This window comes from Vespa crabro, chromosome 4, assembly GCF_910589235.1.
Source record: "Vespa crabro chromosome 4, iyVesCrab1.2, whole genome shotgun sequence".
Lineage (NCBI taxonomy): Eukaryota > Metazoa > Arthropoda > Insecta > Hymenoptera > Vespidae > Vespa > Vespa crabro.
In genome coordinates this window covers 9,802,804-9,811,936 of record NC_060958.1, presented here as the reverse complement: position 1 = coordinate 9,811,936, position 9,133 = coordinate 9,802,804, and the positions used below count along the sequence as shown (strand labels likewise).

General features: G+C 35.0%; 1 protein-coding gene across 4 annotated transcripts in view; it reads left to right on the top strand.

The window, feature by feature from the left end:
• The window catches only part of LOC124423799 (latrophilin-like protein LAT-2), a 45,134-nt gene that overhangs the window by 6,391 nt on the left and 29,610 nt on the right, over positions 1-9,133 (top strand). The gene's annotated exons all lie outside the window — the stretch shown is intronic.

Sequence of the window (9,133 nt, the reverse complement as noted above, 5' to 3'; positions counted from 1 at the left end):
ATAATAATCATGGTCTATGGTAGCAAATTGAATTCAATGATATTTAATTCTATTCGAACATTTTGAACCGTCATATGTCGTGCATGCGAATATGAAACGTTTATCTAGTAATATATTATTATGTTACGATGGAGTGGTTAATTTAATTGAAACTTACCGCATGAACGACATGACATATCAAAATTTTGGTAAATTTCTAATGGCCAGTATAATTAATCATTATTTTGTGGTAATATAATATTTATATTTAGGATAATAGCATTCTTATTATAACTTATTTATTAAATATCCTTATAATTATGATAATAACATTTATAATCGCAAACTTTCCTCACTATTCTTGCAATTTTTCTTGCTTTTTAAACGTGTAATCATAGTTGCAAATATCATGCTTACGTTAAACGAAAAGTTAAAAGTAGGTGAGAGCAGTCATGATTTTGCGTCGAATTTCCAAACGGGGTCGCGCATAATTCATACCAGCAAGTTGTCCCAGACACTTTCTTGACCTCACAGAGATAAGCCGGAATTAATGCATTCATCGTGTACGCCAATGAACATATATATGCATTAGCTAATGCTTTGCTTATTGCATTAATTAATTCGTTGTAAATAATATGAATCGAATTATTTTCATCCCCATTCATTGTTATAGCTTTAGATTTAACAAATAAATAGTTCTATGTTATATATAATAATGAATTAGAGAGGTAGCTTGCGATTGCGTGTACTTTGGCAGGCGTAGCATAAAGCTATAGATATATACGGAGTTCTAACTTCATTTCCACGTTATCCTTAATTAGGTTAAAATCGTTGCAAGATCCCTATTGTTGGGCCAATGTTGGTGGAACACATTTACATCTGACATTTTCCGATAGAATCGATTCGATTGCGATATTTTCCATTGTTTGATAGATTTTTACCAATTATTTTATCAATAAATAATTATCATGTAATTTTAATTTATCTTTTCAAATACGTGACAATAAAACGGCGCTTTTATCAATGCGCATATCATTAGCTTAAAATAATCATTATATATGTATTAACAAACGATCGAATCGTTATATCTATGTATATCGAATTTGGGTTAATCTTTCCATGTGAGTTATAATTATCTCATAGACCTTTAATGAACGATTTCGGACATCGAAATCATTATTAAATTGTATAATCGTGTTTTAATTACTTAATTAGGACGAGTTGAATTTTAATTGTACGGTTAACGAGATTTTGTTTTTGTTTGTTTTAAACGCTTGTTTTTCAAATAAAATGAGAGAGAAAAAAAATACTATGGAAAATTTATATAACACTCGTTACACGAGCTTTCCAACGCGTTCATTAATATGGAACGGCGAACGTATGAAGTTCATAGTAGATAGATACGCGTTCGGGCGGTTCCATCCAGGTGCAACGACATTTCGGCAGTTAATCGCTTTAGAGGCATCACAAGGCGCTTAAATGCAGTAACTCAGGGGGAGTGCAGTTGCATCCCTGATTCTCTTCCCTAATAACTCCTAATTGAATCAGTCTATCGTATCGATGTAACATCGCGAATTTATTACCATCATTAATAATGTGTTCGATATATAGAACCTTCTCTCTCTCTCTCTCTCTCTCTCTCTCATAAAAATTTTTTCGTGGAAACAATTCGATAGATACAGAATATTAATTGCATGGATCACAAGCGATGCTAGCTCGTAGTTAGTTGCATATTAGGTATATTCGATCGATATACCATCGGTACCATGAGAAATGCTATTCAATTAATTGATCATTCGTGTAAGGCAGCTAATCTGCTCGTGATCGAACTTTGCAAGTATTTCATTCAATTTGACCGACGCTCGATGAGTTTAGGTTAATTAGAGTTACGATTAAAGGCTCAATCGATTTACGAAATGTCAGTTTGATATATGGGCCAACGTAGATCATACTCTTGTCGAATTTCGAGAAATTATGGACGTCGTATTAAATAGTTCGTGAAATTTGTATTAACAATTGTTAATTCCATGTTCTCGATCATCCCTTATCTTTTCCTTTTTGTCCTTACCTTTGAATTTTTTGTTCGCGAAGTACTAATTCCTTTCCATTCGAGATCTCCTTTTGCACTTAACGCGCTTTCCTAGTAAAAACCACGAAAAGCGATGGAGAGTAATGGCTTTAAAAACCTCATGGGAAAAGGATGCGGTCGTCTTTTTTCGAGATGAAGAATTCAGGACGAAAAGAGGCGAAGAAAAGGATTTTTGTCGTTCGTAAAAGTAAGCAGCTTACGACTGGTGCGTTAACATTTTTATACTTTTTAAGCAGAAAATGTTAAGATTGAGTATTATATGTTCAAGGAAAACAATTATTATAAAGAGAATATCATTATCTCAAGAAGAAAAGAAAAAAAAAAGAAAGAAAAAAGAAAAAGGAAAAAAAAAAAATAGAATGATTGACAGAGAATTATTGCACGTAAAATACTTAATCAACTTTATAGACCTTTTTTTACAAGAAAAAGTCATTAGATCTAGCTCAATACCTATATTTTTGCCCTTTCTTTCGACAAAGAATAGTGACTCCCTAACTAAGAGTACCGCAGCACTCAGCTTCTAATCTACTTCATTCAAGTTAGAGAAAAACAGACCCTGCCCGATAACTTTCATTATGAGAATTCATTGTTTCTCAAGACTTTAATTCTATCATAAACGTTAATGGAACATCGCATTGATATCATTCATAATGTTTAAATCGAAAACATTATGATCGTAAAGAAGTTCAATGAATATTTCTTATGAAGACTAGTTAAAGGGGAATGAACGATCAAGGGATAATAATTGATCGGCAAAATTAAAGGGAGAAAAAAAAACCCCGTATGCTACCTCGTCGGAAAATTATATTTATATTCGTCATGTATAATCAATGCGTATCAACGATAAGCGCATTGATTCATCCCATGATTCCAACGAGCGAGCCAATTGGGAGTTGCGAGATTAATGTGCGAGATGGATGTATTCAATCATGGCCGCGTATGTCTCTGCAAGATATTCTGCTCGTCCACTGGAATATAATGTAAAATTAAAAGATAGAAAGTTTTTATAAAAAAAAAAAGGAAATGTGGCGAAATGAAAAAAACAAAACAAAAAAGGATAAGAAAAGTCAAAATAATTTCTACGGTCGAAATGATCGATTAGCGGGTTTGCCTTTATCGAAAATTGATTAACGTAAAATCACGTTTCCGACCTGGCCGACTCTTCATCCTCTTCTGATATAGTACGTGAAAGGATCTAATCCGCGCGACAGACGAGGCTTATCTCCAGAGCTGAAGAGAGTAATTTCTAGAGGCTTTACTTGATCTCCGCGGTCATATCGTCTAAGGCAAGTGTATCAGTTCGTTTTCTATTAGCGTGTCATTTTTTCTGTCAAATGACGGCATGATTAAAAATAAACTAAATGGCTACGTAGATATCTATGTATGTATTTATGTATGAATGTATATACATAAATACATAAATACATGCATACGTATCCTTTTCGAACGTGTCGAAGAGGAATTGAGTGGAGTGTGTTGGCAGCCTACATTATAGGACGAGATTGCTATACCATCGCACGTATCTAAGCCGCTTATAAACCCTTCGTGCTCTCTGACCATTCCAAAGGAACGCTCGCCTCGGAATTTCGTGTCGCCGCAAGTGGCTTCGTTAAAATGTATCGCCATAACGCTTTTCGAGTTGGAAAGGCCACGGGAAATCTGGCAAATATGTTTAGGTCGCGAGAATCACTTATGCGTTTCATTAAATTAAATCCTTGTATCAAAATGTCCGATACTTTCGAACGACGAATTATCGGCGAGAATGTTCTGCGGATTATTAATCATCCCGAGAATTCGACATTTTTTCAATTTATTTTCTAGTTTCCTCTTTCTTTATTCATAAGGAAAGGAGGATGTTACGAAGCATCGAAGAACGGCGTGAAAAGAGATGTCGGATAAAAAAGCCGTAAGAAGAGTTCACCGAGAGAAAGGGAAGAACTTCCCGAGAGAAACGAAAAGGAAAAAAAAGGCTCGGGCAATCTCGAGTGGGAGTAGAAAAAAGAAAGAGTAGATTTTTTCACGGTTTTGCAAGAAATACATATGTCTATTTACATGGATGACATATTTAGTAATCTCTCGAGAGAAGCACATATCATTAATAGATATCGGTATGGTATCACCATTATCACTATCATCAACCCTACCATTTCCCTTTATGATCTTTGTCATTCTTTGGATCGCTAAGTTGAAAGAGGAGAGGTAGTGGTTAAAGAGAGTGCGACAACGAAGGAACTGGTGAACACATCGAGCGTTTAAGACGACCTTTAAGACTTCGTCTTCTGCCTTTGATTTCCCAAAGGGTTCTATCGATGGTACACCGATCCAACGTTCTCTGAGATCGATACCTCTCGTATTTCGGTAGTATGTGGCACGCTACGAAGACGTCCAACGACGATGTGCCGTTGGGAGCACTTTGTGCGAGCCATAAAGCGACGCCCGATTGAATTAGCTTCTCCGTGTCTAGGCTTTAGGAAGATCACTTGGTTGGTACTCTGCATCCTTTCTCCCTCCCTCCCTCCCTTTCTATCTTTTTCTCTTTCTATTTCTCTCTCTCTCCCTCTCTCTCTCTCTCTCTTTTGGTTTGCTCGCTTTACCTTGACCACGATTTTTGATCTTATGAAGCTTTTGGACAAAAGCTCGAATTCTTCTTTTTCGAAACGTACCTATCGATTATTTTGTCTTATGGATATCTTCTACTCCTCGCTATTTTTAACATTGTTCAATTTTTTTTATCGTTGTAAGGAATCGTCTCTAATGATTGATTACGATTTATTATTTATCTTTCTCTCTAACAACAAGTATATGTTTTTTTTCTTTACTTGCATACATTTGCATTCATATTTTCATATTATACTCTATTCATGGAGCGTTCCATTATGGATACGAGATGTCACGGCTCCGAAACGTGGATTTAATATCTGGAGAAGTTCTTGGAAATTGCTACGTATGTATGTGTGTATGCAACTACGAGAACGTTTATGGACAATGGACTTTGGCACTATGCCGTGAAAATTGAGTGTAGATTGCAGACGAGACGAAATGCGAATCGCATATTGCCGCAAGCCACTTTGCGAACTTTGCAAGCATGCATGCACTCTTTCCCTCATTTTCTGCTACTATAGAAACGAGCAGAAAGTCAAATAAAGTTTCATAAGCTTTTATTTCGTGACTTTCGATGGGTAAAACAAAATGTTCGTAGATATATAGGTATATTGTGTAATTACATGCATGTAAATGGTTCGTATCATGAAAATTTTATTTACGTATATATACGTACATGTATCGTGCTATATATTAGAGGGAAGGATATCGCGGAGATGCTGTTCTAACAGCTCTTAACTCTCTCTCTCTCTCTCTCATACACACACATCTCGAATCAATAGGTTTCGAGCTTTGAAATGAATCGATGTCGTAAAATGATGGCATTCGTGTTCATCTGCATTGTCTTAGAACAAACAAAGGAGCGACTGGACTGACCCGATTAATCGGAATTTGACGCGTTATCGGCTCATTAAAATTTCTTCAAATAGAGTTGGCATATGTAATATGATAAAAAAAAAAATATATATATATATATATATATATATATATATATCATGTCCTACTTCTACGAATAAAAATCTTCGGGATAGTAGATATCGTTCCAGATATGTGATATTCAAGAAGAAATGCGTTACCTTTCAAATGCGTCGAAACGTCGTAGGCTTCGTTTTTAAGTCGGTGATATGAACGTACTCCGAAGGAAAAGGTATCTATCTCTTCTTTGAAACTTAGAAGAAGACAGTGTCACTTATACTTCACTTTGTATAATTCTATGAATATCGTACTACGTATTAGTGGCATATCTAATCCATATAATGACTCCTTCCATAGTTGTTCAACTGTTAACTCTCTGTCAGTAACTTCGTTCTCATAATAATTACTACATCACATTAGGAAGTTTCCTATACAATGAGACAGGGAAGAAATAGATCTAAATTCTGGTTTTAGAAAAGCTTAAAAGATTCGAATAATTTGATAATCATTGCATTTATGTATTTTGTCGTATCTCGTTCTTAGTTTCATTCACGAACATTTTCAAGAATTTATTGCTGAGGTACCTTTCGTTAATTCGAATCAATGAAATCTTTTTCTTCGCGTTTTCGCGTGTCACACGAAAGGAATATCGTGAGGTGTACTTATCTTACCGGTTATCTATGTACCTATGATTAGATCGATCAAAGGCCAAGGACGAGTTATATCGCATTATCCCTTGGAACTGGGTTCTTTACATTTGTAATTAACATTCCTATTGTCGTGATATCTCCATCTAACTTCGCAGATGCCCTGTATCGATAAATCAATGTAGTTACGTTCATCGCAAAGATTTATCGATCGATGATGAAGGATTCCATAATAGCATTGCTGTCAGCAAGGGAAAGACAACATTCGTAAAATCAATAACATTGAAATATGGTAATGATTCGAAGTGTTTATATAATACTCGTTAGTGACACGTCGAAAAGAAAAATCATCGAATCGTCTGTTGGTGATAATGATCGTTGTCGTCGCGTATGCCACGCGTGAAATAAAAATCGTTGGGTGGAAAAGAAAAGTGGGTCATCGAAATATCGCTTATGATTTTCGTCCAAGCTTTCGATTCGAATGCTTTTACAGATATCGTTTTATTTGAGAGTTGAAAAAAAAGATTTTAAATGAATCAACGATAATTCGCGAGGAAAATATGTTTATTAAGCATTCTATAACAAAAAGAAAAAGAGAAATTGAAGGAGAAAAAGATAACACAATAACGAGTCGATAACGATAATCGAGAATTCACGATCGATCCCTTCGTTCGCTGTACGTGTTCTGCATTATGCTGACTTGACTGTGACCTTTTACTATGCAAATGTTGAAAGATCTGGTCCGAGTTAGCGAAGACGGATTCATTTCCGAATCTTTTAAAAGGAGAAGTCGAAATCCCAGATCAACAGAATCTCTCGTTTCTTTCCCTACATTTATACTTCAAAGAAGGTTTATATAAAGTTTATTCGAATGTATAGGTGTGAGAAAGATCCAAAGAAAATAACCGAAAATAAAAAGCTTCGAACTTTTCTCGTATGTACTTTAAAGCACAAAAGCGACCATCAACCATAAGAGATGACGTGAGGTACGATCTATCCAAACATGTGGATTTTAAAATGCACGTATAATGGATTTTTAAAATCGATTTGATGTTTATCGAATAATTTTGTTTCTATCATGAATTGGGAACACAGGACTTTGTCAGTCTTTTATGTGTATGCCATATTGAACGAGGTCGTTCTGAAAGGTTCGCATCGTATTTTCAGAATCTCGTCTTCGGTTGGAAACGGCTTCGAAGTTTGATGAAAGGAAAGCTCGATAGGAAAGTTACATGGTCGGTAGGACGAAGGTTTTATGCAGATCGTAATCCTTACTTGAGGAAAAATCGATCAGGGATGCGCTCGTTGATAAGAATCTGTATGGTACTGTGAAAAGTTTTACGAACGAATGATTTAAAAAAAAAAAAGAAAAAAATAAAATAAAAGGAAAAAGAACAAAGAAAAAAAGAAAAAGAAAACATGTTTGCTAGAAATTCGAAAGTCTTTGTTTTTCTTCTTAAATAGTTCTTGTAATTAGTTTCAAAGAAGAACAAGGATATAAAAGCTCGAGTTATACGTTCGCGGTTCCCGTCATTTGGTCTATGCTGAATTTCATCAAAGTAAATTTCCCGTTTTCTATATTGATCAAATTTTCTATATCGTTCAATTATTCCACGATACATCATATGTGCACTTTGAAGTGACTCATCTTTGATCGATCCTAACTTCTGCCAAGATTTCAACCGGTATGCTCTCGAAAGCCCTTAATATCTTACTCCGTTCGAGCGAATTGTTAAGCCGACTAACTCCTGACCTAATTAATCGTAGATCCACGAATTTATCGTAAACTTCTCCAATATCGTTATTGAATGTCTATCATTCGATTTATACAATATTATCGTTGACTCGAGACACATTGAATATAAACGTGCCTCCTTAGCTACTTCGACAAAATAAAATAATTTCCATGTCGTAAAAGCCTACCTATTCTCATTGGTAGATAAATATGAGAATTCTCGAAAAAAAAGAAAAAAAAAAAAAAAACAAAAAACAAAAACTAAATCGTATCCACTTCCATTGTCTCAGATTTAGAGATTTCATTTCTGAAGGTCCACGAGATAGAATCGAGATAGGGTTGCCCAATAAACAACAAATGGGATTAAGTCCTCGAGATAGGATTGGAAAGGAAAGAGCAAACAAGAAAAAGAAGGAAAAGAGAAAGTTGGCGTCAACAAGAGAATATCATTTAATTAGATTTTTCGCAATGACCCCAAGGCAATGCCATAATTGTCACTCAAGGCTCTAGATTAGCTACAAAAGATTTCTCAATTGTGTCTAAATGATCTGCGCTTATATCCAAAACTTATTCCATTCGTATGATCGGAAAGATGAACCGAGCGAAGAGAGTTCGTATTTCTGATATTTGGAAAAATTACAAATCGATATTCAATGGTTTCTCATAAATAAACGGAGATGGTGGAATAGCGCTTGATATCGACTTCACTTACTTATTACATTAGGGAGGTCGTTCGAAGTGGGAATTGCAAAATAATATTTCTACGTATAGTATGTATGAATTTCTCATACTGTATAACATATGCGATTACGAACAGAACTTCTCGTGAATGTTAAATATTCTCTGGCAACATTTAAACTCTTTATCTTACTGACGAAAATTTTCTCATAAAATTTGTATTCCAACACTCGTACGGTAGCCTTTACGTTAATTATATGCAAATATTATATGTTTTGTGAAGTGTGGCAAAGAGAGAATGTTGAGGAACTTTCGAAAAGTACAAAGAAAAGGTTTAATACCTAAAACGTGAACGTGTTTCGACGTTGGCGAAACTGATATTAAATTTACAAGGAATCCTTTTAACTGTTTACGATTTTGCTACGTTGAAAAGGATGTAAAAAATGGATGGGATATGAAAAATGTATTAGTCGTTGTTCAACGAAAATC